The sequence below is a fragment of the Chiloscyllium plagiosum genome, unplaced genomic scaffold (genome assembly GCF_037043375.1).
Source record: "Chiloscyllium plagiosum isolate Xiang-an unplaced genomic scaffold, Cpla_swu_hap1 HiC_scaffold_37, whole genome shotgun sequence".
Lineage (NCBI taxonomy): Eukaryota > Metazoa > Chordata > Chondrichthyes > Orectolobiformes > Hemiscylliidae > Chiloscyllium > Chiloscyllium plagiosum.
Genome location: NW_028270175.1, coordinates 37,334,051 through 37,350,442, shown reverse-complemented (window position 1 = coordinate 37,350,442; position 16,392 = coordinate 37,334,051). Strand labels below are relative to the sequence as shown.

At 45.2% G+C, this 16,392-nt stretch overlaps 1 long non-coding RNA gene across 1 annotated transcript in view; it reads left to right on the top strand.

Moving 5' to 3' along the window:
• The window catches only part of LOC148139794 (uncharacterized), a 31,606-nt gene extending 17,169 nt beyond the window's left edge, over window positions 1-14,437 (top strand). Inside the window, exon 3 of the long non-coding RNA XR_015753489.1 lies at window positions 14,406-14,437. This is a non-coding gene — a long non-coding RNA (uncharacterized LOC148139794). The remainder of the gene's footprint in view (window positions 1-14,405) is intronic.
• The last annotated feature ends 1,955 nt before the right edge of the window (window positions 14,438-16,392 follow it).

Sequence of the window (16,392 nt, the reverse complement as noted above, 5' to 3'; positions counted from 1 at the left end):
GCCAACTGATTGTGAAACTCAATCTCAATGTTACCAGGAGGGGTCATTCTGTTTCCGGGAAGGTTTTACTCATTAGGACCATCACATGGTCTTCCCGGGAGGAGGTACATTTAGGGCTTTTGGATGTCGGTTTTGAGCATCACACTTCAACAATCATGCTGCAGGAATATGAGTTCACCTGATGGAGAGAAAATTCAACAAAGAAATCTAGAATTGAATACCAGTCTTAGTAATGATGGCCATGGAACCTTCACCATTGCTGTTAAAAACCCACCTGGTTCACAAATGTCCTTTAGGGAATAAAATCCACCATCTTTACCTGGTCTGGCCTTCATGTGACGCCAGACCTACTTTGATGTGGTTCACTCTTATTTACTTCCAACACCAGCAACACCCATACTCAATGAATGGATGCTTTAAAACATAATTAAATGTCTTTGTCATAGATGTCAGGATAGACCTAGCAGAGTTGGTGGTACAGTAGTATACTGTCAGGAGGGAGTTGCCCTGGGAGTCCTCAACATTGACTCCAGACTGAAGTCTCATGGTTTCAGGTTAAACACGGGCAAGGAAACCTTCTCCTGATTAACACGTAACGTCCTTCCTCGGCTGATGAGTTAGTGCTCCTCCATGTCGAACAACATTTGGAGGCAGCACTGAGGGTGGCAAAGGGCACAAAATATACTCTGGATGGGGGATTTCAATGCCCACTATCAACAGTGACTCAGCAGCAGCACTATTGATTGAGCTGGTCAGGTCCTGAGGGACATAGCTGTTAGACTAGATCTGTAGAGATGCTGAGGGAACCAACAGGAGGGAAAAATGTACATGACTTCATCCTTGCCAATCTGCCAGCTGCAGCTGCATCTGTCCATGACAGTATTGGTAAGAGTGAACACCACACAGCCCGTAGGGATGAGATCTCACCGCCCCATTGAAAATTGCCTTCATCATGTTGTGTGGCACTATCACTAATGGGGCAGACTTTGAACAGAGTTTGGGTAGCATGGTGGCTCAGCGGTTAGTGCTCAGTGCTGCCTCACAGTGCCAGGGACCCGGGTTCAATTCCAACCTCCAGCGAAGATCTGTGTGGCGTTTGCACATTCTCCCCATGTCGGTGTGGGTTTCCTCAGGGTCCTCTGGTTTCCTCCCATAGTCTGAAGATATGCAGGTTAGGTGGATTGGTCATCTAAACTGCCCATGGTGCCCAGGGATGTGCAGTCTAGGTGGATTAGTGATGGGAAATGCGGGATTACAGGGGTAGAATGAAGGGGAGGTGGCTCTGGGTGGGATGTTCTTCAGACCGTCAGTGTGGACTCAATGGGCTGAATAGCCTCACTGATGGGATTCTATGAACTCAAGACTGGGCATCCATGAGGCAATGTGGATTATCAACTACAGCAGAATTGTAGTCCAGCACAATCTGCAACCTCATGGTCTGGCTAATCCTCTATTTTACTACCAAGTCAAGGGATAACTAGTTCAATGAATAACGCAGGAGTCTTTCAGGAGCAGCACTGAAGATGAGATGTCAATCTGGTGAAGCTACCAAACAGGACTACTTGCATGCCAAACAGCATAAGCAACATGTGATAGAGCTAAGCGATCCCACAACCAATGGATCTGATCTAAGCTCTGCAGTCCTGCCACATCAGGTATGAATGGTGGTGGACAATTAAACAACTTACTGGAGGAGCAAGTTTCACAAAAGATCCCCGTCCTCAATGATGGAAGAATCCAGTACATCTGTGTAAAAGATAAGGCTGAAGCATTCACAGCAACCTTCAGCCAGACGTGCTGAGTGGATGATCCACCCTAACCTCCTCCAGTGGTCCCCCCCCCCAGCATTACAGATACCAGTCTTCGGCCAATTCGATGTGATATCAAAAAATGGCTGGAGGGCCTTCCTGTAAAATTAGAATTTTGGCATCAACCTTAGAATGTGGCAAATTGTCCAGGTATGTCCTGTACACAAAAAGCAGGAGGAATCCAACTCAGCCAATTATCACCCATCTCGATCATCAGTAAAATGATGGAAGGTGTCATCAACAGTGCTATCAAGCAGCACCTGCTCAGCAATAACCTGCTCAGTGGCACTCAGTTTGGGTTCTGCCAGGGCCAATCAGCTCCTGACCTCATTACAACATGGACAAAAGGGCTGAATTCCAGAGGGGAGGGGACAGTGACAGCCCTTGACATCTAGGCTGCATTTGACTGGGTGTAGTATCAAGGAACCTCAGCAAAACTAGACGCAAATCTCCACTGGTTGTGGAGTCATACCTGGCACAGAGAGAGATGGTTCTGGTTGTAGAAGGTCAGTCATCTCAGCTCCAGGACATCTGTGCAGGTGTTCCTCAGGATAGTGTCCCAGGTCCAACCATCTTCATTTTCTTCACCAATGACCTTCCCTCCATTATCAGGTCAGAAGTGGCGATGTTCAGTGATCATTTCACAATGTTTGGTACCATTCACAACTCCTCAGATAGTGAAGCAGTCCATGTTCAAATGCAGCAAGATTTGGAGAATATCTAGTCTTCACTGACAAATGGCAAGTAACATCTGTTCCTCATGAATGCCAGACAATGACCACTTCCAATAAGAAACAATCTAACCCCCTGACATTCACAATTACTGAAGCACCCACTATTAATATCCTTAGGGTTACCATTGACCCGAAGCTCAAATGGACTCACCACACAAATGCAGTGACTTCACAAGCAGGTCATTGGCTAGGAACACTGCAGTGAGTGATTCACCTCCTGACTTCGCAAAGCCTGTCCATCATCGATGAGGCAGAAGTCAGGAAAGTGATGGAATATTCCCCACTTGCCTGGATGGGTGCAATTCCAACAACACTCAAGAAGCTTGACACCATTCAGGACAAAGCATTCTATTTGATTGGCACCAGATCCACAAGCATCCATTCCCTCCACCACCTACACTCAGCAGCAGTAGTGTGTACTATCTACAAGATGCACTGCAGAAATTCACCAAAAATCTTTCGACAACACCTTACAAACCAATGACTACTTCCATCTAGAAGGACGAGATCAGCAAATATATGGGAACACCAACACCTTCAAATTCCCCTGCAAGTCACTCACCATCCCTTCACTGTCGCGAGGTCAAAATCCTGAAATTTCCTCCTTAAGGGCATCGTGGTTTAACCTGCATCACTCAGATTACAGCAGTTTAAGAAGGCAGCTGACCACTACCTTCTCAAGGGCAACTAGGGATGGGCAACAAATGCCAGCCAGCCAGCAACGACCACCTCCCATGACTGAATAAGAAAGAGATAAAAAACATAGATACGTAAGTCCTTTCAATGCAAACATGATGCACCTCAGATAATGCTTCGTCTTGAAGTGCAAGTGGAATGTTGTAATCAGCGATGTTGGCTGTAATATTACAGCAGCGTTATCAGATATTCACTGTGTGACGAATTGTGTCTACGTCAGTCCTTTGTAAGAGTTTGTCTTTCACACAAACTTCTTTCCTCTCGCCTGAATATGCATCATTTTGAGATGAGCATTGAGTCCCCTTTTGGAAGTCATGTGGTAACGAAAGTCAGAGCCAATAATGAACCGCAGACCTGTGTTCATCAAATTAATTACTCAATCAGGACCATTTTGGAAAACCCATAAGCCACTTTTTTAAAAAGTAATGGAATTACTTTGCAGGATCTACCGTTCAGTCATAGAGTAACATAGTACTTCCGGATTCCTGAAGAAGGGCTTATGCCCGAAACGTCGATTCTCCTGTTCCTTGGATGCTGCCTGACCTGCTGCGCTTTTCCCGCAACACATTTTCAGCTAATATAGTACTTGCTGTGATCAGGCTTATGTCATGCGACAGAGTCTAATGGCTGTAGTCAAGGCAGTGAAACAGTAGAGGTAGAGGGATCAGCATAATCACTGACTTTATAATGTGCGTTGTGACTAATACATCGTTCAGTTCAGCGATGCCTGAAGACCTCGAGCTCCCTGTTGGGAAGACCAGCTCGTGTGGTTTGATTCTCCTGGTGTAGCCAGGGTCAATGCTGAGGCTCTTGTTACCTCTCTCCTCTGAGGGGAAGGATCTTTGTCAGTAACAGTTTCTGAATAAACTTTGGATCTATCTCTTCAGTGGATCAGGGACTGAATTTGTTGCATCTTTATGCCAGAATGAAGACACTGGGTTGTAAGAGCAGGTTTTTATTTGGTCTTGGGGAGGTTTTAGATTAGATTACATTACAGTGTGGAAACAGGCCCTTCAGCCCAACAAGTCCACACCGACCCGCCGAAGTGCAACCCACCCATACCCCTACATTTACCCCTTTACCTAACACTACGGGCAATTTAGCATGACCAATTCACCTGACCTGCACATCTTTGGACTGTGGGAGGAAACCGGAGCCCCCGGAGGAAACCCACGCAGACACGGGGAGAACGTGCAAACTCCACACAGTCAGTCGCCTGAGGCAGGAATTGAACCCGGGTCTCAGGCGCTGTGAGGCAGCAGAGCTAACCACTGTGCCACCGTGCCGCCCACCCTGGATGCTAGAAAAGGTAACAACCAACCACAAACCTGGTCCAACTCCCAGTGAGAATTTCAGCTCTATCTCTGAGCAGTGTCCTTTACTGTGAAATTGCAATGCTGGGTGATGGCACCAAGCTGTTTGAGAAACCATGAAACCATTGTCAATTGTTGCAAAAGCACATCTAATTCTCTAATCGTAGTAGAAAATTAACATTTACTGTGAAATCTGAAAAAGAATGTTTTGTTAAATTTAATACTTTGCTGAACTTTGCAAACACTTTGCTGAATCTTGCAGTCGAGGTGACAGCTTGACTTTGCTGAACTCTGTAAACATTCAACCTGGCCTTGCGAGCAGTCGAATTCAGCAAAAATGCTACAGAAAACATAAAGACAGTTATGTCCACGGCAAGGGAATGAGAAAATAAGAAGTCGAATGTTTCCCAGCCCTTGTCCTTGAGCATGTGATAAGAATAGTTTAAAAAGGATATGTGAATACTGTTCATGGCCCTTACACAAGGCGTTTTTACCAAGTGTATTGGTCCTGCATGCAGAAGTTTAGAAATAAAGCTTTTTCTTTGCTCTTGCTAGCAGTTGAGTTGAGTCAATTTCATTTCCACGATATTAATATATGGAGAAGGTTCTTGGATTGCAAATCTCTAACTCCCTGAAACTGATAACACATCAAGTGGATAAAGTGGTAAAGACAGCTTACGGCATGCTTGCCTTCATCTGTTGTGACATTGAGTATGAAAGTTGGCATGTCATGTTGGATCTGTATAAGAATTTAGTTCGGCCACATTTGGAGCACTGTGTCCAGTTCTGGTCACTGCACTATAGGAAGATGGTGGAGGCTTTGTCAAAGGTGCAGAAGAGGTTTACCAGGACATTGCCTGGATTGGAGTATAACAGTTAAAAGGAGGTGTTAGGCAAACTTGGACTCACATTAGAGGGTTGGAGACTGAGGGATGACTTGATACAAGTATATTAAATTATGAGAAGCATGGATAGGGTGAATAGGTGAAGTCTTTTCCCAGGGTGGAAATGTCAAATACCAGGGGGCATAGGTTTAAGGTGAGAGGGGGAAAATGTGCAAGGCAAGTTTTTTACAAAAAGGGTGGTAGGTCTCTGAAATGTGTTACCAGAGGAGACAATAGAGGAAGACATGATAGCAATTTTTAAGAGGCATTTAGACAGATTCATGAACAGGCAGGGAAGCGAGGGGTATGGACACCACGCAGGCAGGTAGGTTTAGTTTAGAATGGCATTATGTTCAATGTAGACATGGTGGGCAGAAGGGTCTGTTCTTATGCTGTGCTGTTCTATGTCCTAAATAAATCTGCCGTCCTTACTTGGTCTGGACTTTGTGTGACACCAGGCCCATGGCAATGTGTTGATGTTAATATTGTCTGAAATGGTCAAGCAAGTCACTCAGTTATATCAAACCTCTGATGCCCAAGAGGAATTAAACTGGATGGAACTCCCTTTCTTCCAGCACTGTGGTTGTACCTACAACAGATGGACAGCAGCTCAGACAAAGGCAACAGAGACATGGGAAACTACAATTTTCCCATCAAACCACACACCACTCTGACTGAGACTTATATCATTGCTTCCTCAGTGTTGCTGGGTTAAAATGCTGGAATTGATGAATTTTGAACAAGATTTTTCAGTCAGCTCACTCTGCAATGTTTAGTCCAATTTCATCACAGAGCTGTCCCAATCTGATTTCCTAGAGTTATCCTTCAAGGATTTAGCCAATACTCTGCAGGCAGTATTCTAAATGTGATATAATTCCACTTAGGAAATAAGCAACTCAGCTTTCTGATTGCCTTTTGCCTTTAGCTCTCTTTGCTACATTATTTCTATATTTCCTGTTGGTACTGTTTCCAGGTCAATGGTCACCATGTCACATGGACATACATCTTGTATAACCCAAAAATGATAATTCATCCCTTAAAAAGTGACAGACACTTTAATAGACATTTTCATTTCTAGAAACAATTTCAAGTTCACCAAACCTTCTAAAATAGATCTAAAATGTTCTTTATGATTACTGCATCCGCATCAAAGATCATCAACACTAAAATGTTATATTGCCTCTTATTCTTCATGTGAAAATGAATCACTTGACACTTGTCCATGCTAGACTTCAACTTCTATCTATCTGCACATTCTACCAACTTATCTGTGTCATTTTGAAGATTCTCCATCACTCTATTATATTTTCTTTCATTGCGACACAGGTTCAACTCTACCTCTTTGAACAAGTATTTGCACATTTCCTAAATGGCTTCTTATGAGGATTTGTGCCTAATTGGGCTTTAGAAGAAATCTTGGAAAGGGTCTTGGATTGTTTTATTAATTTGAATATATTATATAGATATAAGTTTTACTGGTGTCAAAATGAGCATATCATCATACCAATTAGGTAGTTGCATTAATATCTGTGTTCCCTAGTTTTGGAATTCACTGCTCCCAGCATTTCCAGTTTTTAATCTCCAGAGTTCACTACCCATGCATTAAAATCCAGCCCAGGATGTCTCAATGTCTGACACTAGTTGTTTCGTTTTGAACTATAGACCAGTAAGCCTGACATCAGTGGTGGCAAGTTGTTGGAGGGAATCCTGAAGATCAGGATATATTTGGAAAGGAAAGGACTGATTACAGATAGTCAGCATGGCTTTGTGCATGGGAAGTCATGTCTCACAAACTTGATTGAGTTTTTTGAAGAAGTAACAAAGAGGATTGATGAGGGCAGAATGGTGGACGTGATCTATATGGACGTTCGACAAGGTTCCCCATGGGAGACTGGTTAGCAAGGTTACATCTCATGGAATACAGGGAGAACTAACCATTTGGCTCAAAGGTAGAAGACAGAGAGTGGTGGTGGAGGGTTGTTTTTCAGACTGGAGGCCTGTGACCAGTGGAGTTTCTCAAGGATCGGTGCTGGGCCCTCTACTTTTTGTCATTTACATAAATGATTTGGATGTGAGCATAAGAGGTATAGTTAGTAAGTATGCAGATAACACCAAAATTGGAGGTGTAGTGGACAGTGAAGAAGTTTACCTCGGATTACAACAGGATCTGGACCAGATGGGCCAATGGGCTGAGAAGTGGCAGATGGAGTTTAATTCAGATAAATGCGAGGTGCTGCATTTTGGGAAAGCAAATCTTAGCAGGACTTATACTCTTAATGATCAGGTCCTAGGGAGTGTTGCTAAACAAAGAGACCTTGGAGTGCAGGTTCATAGCTCCTTGAAAGTGGAGTTGCAGGTAGATAGGATAGTGAAGAAGGCATTTGGTATGCTTTCCTTTATTGGTCAGAGTATTGAGTACAGGAGTTGGGAGGTCATGTTGTTGCTGTACAGGACATTAGTTCGGCCACTTTTGGAATGTTCTGTGCAATTCTGGTCTCCTTCCTATCAGAAAGATGTTGTGAAGTTTGAAAGGGGTTAGAAAAGATTAACATTGATGTTGCCAGGATTGGAAGATTTGAGATATAAGCAGAGGTTGAATAGGCTGAGGCTTTTTTCTCTGGAGTGTCAGAGGCTGAGGGTAACTTTATCGAGGTTTATAAAATCATGAGGGGCATGGATAGGATAAATAGACAAAGTCTTTTCCCGAGGCTGGGGAGTCCAGAACTAGAGGGCATAGATTTAGGGTGAGAGAGGAAAGATATAAAAGAGACCTAAGGGGTAATGTTTTCACGCAGTGGGAATGAGCTGCCAGAGGAAGTGGTGGAGGCCGGTACAATTGCAACATTTAAAAGGCATCGGAATTAGATATGAACAGGAAGGGTTTGGAAGGATATGGGATAAAAACAATGACTGCAGATGCTGGAAACCAGATTCTGGATCAGTGGTGCTGGAAGAGCACAGCAATTCAGGCAGCATCCAACGAGCAGCGAAATCGACCTTTCGGGCAAAAGCCCTTCATCAGGAATAAAGGCAGTGAGCCTGAAGTGTGGAGAGATAAGCTAGTGGAGGGTGGGGGTGGGGAGAGAGTAGCATAGAGTACAATGGGTGAGTGGGGGAGGAGATGAAGGTGATAGGTCAGGGAGGAGAGGGTGGAGTGGATAGGTGGAAAAGGAGCTAGGCAGGTCGGACAAGTCTGGACAAGTCATGGGGACAGTGCTGAGCTGGACGTTTGAAACTAGGATGAGGTGGGGGTTGGAGAAAAGAGGAAGCTGTTGAAGTCCACATTGATGCCCTGGGGTTGAAGTGTTCCGAGGCAGAAGATGAGGCGTTCTTCCTCCAGGCGTCTGGTGGTGAGGGAGCGGCGGTGAAGGAGGCCCAGGACCTCCATGTCCTCGGCAGAGTGGGAGGGGGAGTTGAAATGTTGGGCCACAGGGCGGTGTGGTTGATTGGTGCGGGTGTCTCGGAGATGTTCCCTAAAGCGCTCTGCTAGGAGGCGCTCAGTCTCCCCAATGTAGAGGAGACCGCATCGGGAGCAATGGATACAATAAATGATATTAGTGGATGTGCAAGTAAAACTTTGATGGATGTGGAAGGCTCCTTTAGGGCCTTGGATAGAGGTGAGGGAGGAGGTGTGGGCACAGGTTTTACAGTTCCTGCGGTGGCAGGGGAAAGTGCCAGGATGGGATGGTGGGTCGTAGGGGGGCATGGACCTGACCAGGTAGTCACGGAGGGAACGGTCTTTGCGGAAGGCGGAAAGGGGTCGGGAGGGAAATATATCCCTGTGGTGGGGTCTTTTTGGAGGTGGCAGAAATGTCGGCGGATGATTTGGTTTATGCGAAGGTTTGTAGGGTGGAAGGTGAGCACCAGGGGCGTTCTGTCCTTGTTACGGTTGGAGGGGTGGGGTCTGAGGGCAGAGGTGCGGGATGTGGACGAGATGCATTGGAGGGCATCTTTAACCATGTGGGAAGAGAAATTGCGGTCTCTAAAGAAGGAGGCCATCTGGTGTGTTCTATGGTGGAACTGGTCCTCCTGGGAGCAGATACGGCGGAGGCGGAGGAATACGGGATGGCATTTTTGCAAGAGATAGGGTGGGAAGAGGTGTAATCCAGGTAGCTGTGGGAGTCGGTGGGTTTGTAAAAAATGTCAGTGTCAAGTGGGTCGTCACTAATGGAGATGGAGAGGTCCAGGAAGGGGAGGGAGGTGTCAGAGATGGTCCTGGTAAATTTAAGGTCAGGGTGGAATATGTTGGTGAAGTTGATGAATTGCTCAACCTCCTCGCGGGAGCACGAGGTGGCGCCAATGCAGTCATCAATGTAGCGGAGGAAGAGGTGGGGAGTGGTGCCGGTGCTGGCAGGTAGGACTAGATTGGACTGGAATATCTCGTTGGCATGGACAGGTTGGACCAAAAGGTCTGTTTCCATGCTGTACATTGCTATGACTCTATGACTCTAACTGTAGTTACTGTCGTAGAGTCCGAGAATCAAAGAGTCATAGAGTCATGCAGCATGAAAACAGACCCTTCGGTCCAACTCATGCGTGTCGACCAGATATCCCAATCTTACCAAGGCCCATTTGCCAAAATTTGGCCCGGATCCTTCCAAACCCTTCCTATTCACATACCCATCCAGATGCCTTTTAAATGTTGTAATTGTACTAGCCTCCACCACTTCCTCTGGCAGTTCATTCCATACATGCACTGCCCTCTTGGTGAAAGAGTTGTCCCTTAGGTCCCTTTTAACTCTTTTTTCCTCTCACCTTAAACCTATGACCTCTAGTTTTGGACACCTCCACCCTCAGAAATGAACCTTGTCGATTTACCCTATCCATGCCCCTAATGATTTTATAAACTTCTATAATGTCACCCCTCAGCCTCTGACGCTACAGGGAAAATAGCCCCAGCTGATTTAGCCTCTCCCGAGAGCTCACATCCTCCAACCCTGGCAACATCCTTGTAAATCTTTTCTGAACCCTTTCAAGTTGACCAACATCCTTCCTGTGGCAGGATGACCAAAATTGTGTGTCGTATTCAAAAAATGGCACGCCAGTGTCCTGTACAGTCTTCTACCTCCTACACTCAATGCACCGACCAATGACCCGACTGTGATTTCCACAGATTAGGGCCATGTCACAAAATCCAAACCATGCTGAAGAACCCCCCTGTTCTTCTTAGAACATCTCCTCATGATTGTTCATATCCACTTGAGAATCAATCCAACTGGTTCTCAACGTTCAACATCAAATCCAATAGCAGTTTCAAGCAGACAGTAAAACGCTCTTATTCTTCGTGACAGTGAGACCATGTTCTGATGGAAGAAGCTCTGGAGGAGATCTATTGGCTGATTGTTGTGAGCAAGACCCATTGTGGTAATGTCGTGAGGACGAGCAGACGAGTAAAGTAAGCTGTCATGGGAGATGGACCTAAGGCTGAGTCCTCCCAACAATCTTCATAGTCATATAACAATACATTTCATCCTGTTTACTCTTTTCATTAGTCTAGAGAGGGACTACCTGCATTCCCTCTAAAAATTTTGTTTTCCTGGCCGTGTAGGCCTCTGAAATCCGTACGGAGCTGTGCTTTCTGGGATTCCAAGTGCTGATACCCACACTGACCCTCCGAAGAGTAACCCACCCAGACCCATTTCCCTCTGATTAATGCACCTAGCACTATGGGCAATTCTAGCATGGTCAATTCACCTGACCTGCACATCTTTGGACTGTGGGAGGAAACCTACACAGACGCAGGGCGAATGTGCAAATGAGTAGCCCGAGGCTAGAATCGAACCTGGAGCTGTGAGGTAGCAGTGCTAACCACTGAGCCACCGTGCTGCCAGCATTTTCAGTGTGGAAACAGGCCCTTCAGGCCAAGTCCACACCGACCCTCCGAAGAGTAGCCCACCCACCTCTAACTAATGCATCTAGCAACTATGGACAATTTAGCATGGCCAATTCACCCAACCTGCACATCTTTGGACTGGGGGAGGAAACCCACGCAGACACGGGGAGAATGTGCAAACTCTGCACAGACAGCCACCCAAGGCTGGAATCGAACCTGGGACCCTGGCACTATGAGGCAGCAATGCTAACCACTGAGCCACTGTGCTGCCTCCAAAGAACCAAAACCCTTGGAAAATACAATGGGCAGCATATAAAACATCTTTCATTTAATTCACCCTTTTGATTCTACTGATGAAACTTTAGCTGGATTCCAGTTGCTGTGATACTATAAGTCCCAATTGGTTTGGTCAAAATACCGGCCGGGTTGTTGAGTTATTTCAAGCCTAATCAAAAAAAAGTAGCGAAAACATGTTTTGCTGTGCAATACATCTTCCTTATCCGTGGCAAGCTATTTTCTCTCCTCCATTCACAAAGTGTAGGCATTACTAGCAAGGAGAAAGTGAGGACTGCAGATGCTGGAGATCAGAGCTGAAAATGTTTTGCTGGAAAAGCACAGCAGGTCAGGCAGCATCAAAGGAACAGGAGAATCGACGTTTCGGGCATGAGCCCTTCTTCAGGAATGAGGAAAGTGTGCCAAGCAGGCTAAGATAAAAGGTAGGGAGGAGGGACTTGGGGGAGGGGCGTTGGAAATGCGATAGGTGGAAGGAGGTTAAGGTGAGGGTGATAAGGTGAGGGTGATAGGCCGGAGTGGGGGTGGGGGCGGAGAGGTCAGGAAGAAGATTGTAGGTTAGGAAGGTGGTGCTGAGTTCGAGGGTTGGGACTGAAACAAGGTGGGGAGAGGGGAAATGAGGAAACTGGAGAAGTCTGAGTTCATCCCTTGTGGTTGGAGGGTTCCTAGGCGGAAGATGAGGCGCTCTTCCTCCAGCCGTCCTGTTGCTATGGTCTGGCGATGGAGGAGTCCAAGGACCTGCATGTCCTTGGTGGAGTGGGAGGGGGAGTTGAAGTGTTGAGCCACGGGGTGGTTGGGTTGGTTGGTCTAAGCAACTAGCAAGGTCTAAATGGTGATACGTTCCTTGTGATAGTCTTTATTACCGGCCTCTAATTACCTGGAGAGTGGTGAATCACTTGCTTGAGTACAATAGAGCTGATAGCTAGGACTTCTCTGGGCTCTGAAGAGTCAAACTCATTGCTGTGGACTTGGAGATACATATAACTGAGATAAGTACAACAGATTTCCTTCCTTTGTCGCCAACAGTTAAACAGGTGGATTTTTCATGAGAGTTTAGAAGTTCCTTGCTCAGTTTTACTTCAATTAATCTTTCTCGTCATCGAAAAATTTAGAATATGGGGTCAGGGTAAATTAAAATCGTTATAAAGCTTGGTCACTAACATGCCATTTGAACAATAAAAGACATGTTCAACTTGACCTAAATACTGAAAGTATTTATATAGTTTGACAGGGTAAACGCTGAGAATGCTTCCTCTCGTTAGAACTAGGGGTCACTACTTAGTCTTAAGAGGTCTCTCATTTTTGACATTTCTTCTCTCAGTCGCCTTTGGGATTCTCTTTCTTGGGGAGGAGTGGAGTCTGGATCATTGAAAGTATTCAGGATCAACTTTAATTGACAAGGGGTGTCCAGGGAATCAAGGGTTATAAGGCAATAAAATGGTGCTAAGGCACAGCCATTGACCTCTAAACCTTTACGGTACAGAGGGAAACCACTCTTTTAGTTCAACCTTAATCTCACTGTATAGCAGGATTGAGGGGCTGAATGGCCTACACTCACTATTTCTTGCGCTCTTACATGAGGAAAAAATCAGCCATTTTCTCAAGCTAAAGACTGTTATCCTAACACTAACACCACCACAAATTTGAGGAATGAGACGACTAAAAAAAAGAATTGTATGATGGATTCATTAAATACGTGTGTTAATTGGTTGTCAGTGGATTAATTACAAAATGATTGATATGCAGGTATTTATGAGACTGAGGAAATTGCCCGTCTCCAGAACTGTCCTGTGATGGCACTGAAGCGGGAGCGATACAGTGATGGGAACAGAAGCCAAAAATAGATGGTGAAGGAGTTTCACCATTACATGCCTGAAGTCACATGACATTAGACGTGTCCTTGAACATTGATTCACCAAGATCGCTTAAATACATTAAAGAGATGGTGGTCCTTTGCATAAGTATATGTAACTCATAGTGTCATCAGGATCTTCTAAATTATATCCTATAAATAAAGTCGAACTTCTAAACATTTCATTGGAAAATAATTTTTCATTTGTTTAAGCTAAACAACAAAAAAAGTCATGATTTGGAGATGCCGGTGTTGGACTGGGGTGTACAAAGTTAAAAATCACACAACACCAGGTTATAGTCCAACAGGTTTACTTGGAAGCACACTAGCTTTCGGAGCGACGCTCCTTCATCAGGTGGTAGTGAAGGGCTCAATCCTAACACACAGAATTTATAGCAAAAATTTATTGATGTAACTGAAATTATACATTGAAAAATTGATTGTCTGTTAATTCTTTCATCTGTTTGAATATCATGATAGTTTCACTTCTTTCATGTGCAAATCACAAAACCTTTTTTTAAAAGTTGCATTCTCAGGTTAGCTGTTAACAATGGTGATAGCTAGACCGGAGCTGAAAATGTGTTGCTGGAAAAGCGCAGCAGGTCAGGCAGCATCCAAGGAGCAGGAGAATCGATGTTTTGGGCATGAGCCCTTCTTCAGGAAGGGCTCATGCCCGAAACGTCAATTCTCCTGCTCCTTGGATGCTGCCTGACCTGCTGCGCTTTTCCAGCAACACATTTTCAGCTCTGATCTCCAGCATCTGCAGTCCTCACTTTCTCCTGATAGCTAGACCAGCAAACCTCAAACAGATCGTTGTTCGTAGCAAGCTGCCCGGCTCTCAGGACAACTCCATACAACCCTGTCACGGTAGGCGCTGCAAGACGTGTCAGAGTGTTGACATAGATACCACCATTACACGTGGGGACACATCCCACCTTGTACATGGCAGGTACTCATGTGACTCAGCCAACGTTGTCTATCTTATACGTTGCAGGCAAGGATGCCCGGAGGCATGGTACATTGGGGAAACCGGGCAAAGGCTACGACAACGGATGAATGGGCACCACACAACAATCAACAGACAGGAGGGTTCCCTCCAGGTTGGGGAACACTTCAGTGATCCAGGACATTTGATCTTGAACCTTCGGGTGACCATCCTCCAAGGCGGACTTCGGGACAGGCAGCAGCGAAAAGTGGCCGAGCAGAGGCTGATAGCTAAGTTCGGTACCCATAGGGAGGGCCTCAACCGGGACCTTGGATTCATGTCACATTACAGGTGACCACCATTGCACTATATACACACACAGATACTCCTGCACACACACACTCTTACATACACACGCATGCACTCCTATACACACATACACATGGACACACATACACATAGGCGCGCACACAGACACCCACACACACCCTTACAGATACACACACTCACAAATTCACACATGCACCCCCTCACAGACTTAAGACACTCTACACTCACTACACACACACATACACTTTCTCTCAGTCACAACCCCAACCCAGACAGATACACACACACAGACAGACAAAGACCCACATGCACACATATATTTTGTGGTGTGAATTTGTACTTGCAGGGTTACATTGTACTTTGCTCAAAAACTGCATGAATTCATGTAGAACTCTGACCTCAAAAACTGCATGAATTCATGTAAAACTCTGTTATCTCACTTTTTAGATTAGAATCAATCAAAACATCATGGCATAGACAGAGACACAGGGGGGCAACACCTTCAACATATTGTCTAGCTATCACCATTGTTAACAGCTAACCTGAGAATGCAACTTTTTTAAAAAAGATTTTGTGATTTACACATGAAAGAAGTAAAACTATCATGGTATTCAAACAGATGAAAGACTTAACAGACAATCAGTTTTTCAATGTATAATTTCAGTTACATCACACTAAATTTTTGCTATAAATTCTGTGTGTTAGGATTGAGCCCTTCACTACCACCTGATGAAGGAGCAATGCTCCGAAAGCTAGTGTGCTTCCAATTAAACCTGTTGGACTATAACCTGGTGTTGTGTGAGTTTTAACAAGAAAAGTATTTGTTTAACCATTGAACCCCTGCTGCATGCATCTGTGCATGTACATAGTTGTGTAATCAGGCATATTTAAAGGTTTGAGTGCGCACTGAAAAAGAGGAGCTAACCTACACATGATTGGATGGTAGATGTTAAAGAGCCATTGCAAATGAGCTACAGTGCAAAAATGGCACCAGACAGAGCAGTGTGATTTATGAGCAGTATGATGTAAGAGCAGTGTAATGCAAGAGCATTGTGATGTAAGAGCATTGTGATGTAAAAGCAGTGTAATGCAAGAGCATTATGATGTAAGAGCATTGTGATGTAAGAGCAGTGTGATGTAAGAGCATTGTGATGCAAGAGCAGTGTAATGCAAGAGCAGTGTAATGCAAGAACATTATGATGTAAGAGCATTGTGATGTAAGAGCAGTGTGATATAAGAGCAAATCTCCTGTGACAAGTAGCTGCAAACAGCTGCAGTGGTGTGTATAAATGATGGAAATGTGTTGCTGGAGAAGCGCAGCAGGTCAGGCAGCATCTAGGGAACAGGAGAATCGACGTTTCGGGCATTAGCCCTTCTTCGGGAATGAGGAAAGTTTGTCCAGCAGGCTAAGATAAAAGATAGGGAGGAGGGACTTGGGGGAGGGGCGTCGGAAATGTGATAGGTGGAAAAAGGTCAAGGTGAGGGTGATAGGTCAGACTGGGGTGGGGGCGGAGAGGTCAGGAAGAAGATTGCAGGTTAGGGAGGCGGTGCTGAATTTGATGGATTTGACTGAGACAGGCTGGGGGGAGGGGAAATGAGGAAACTGGTGAAATCCGAGTTCATCCCTTGTGGTTGGAGGGTTCCTAGCCGGAAGATGAGGCGTTCTTCCTCCAACCGTCGTTTCGCTGTGGTCTGACGATGGAGGAGTCCAAAGACCTGCATATCC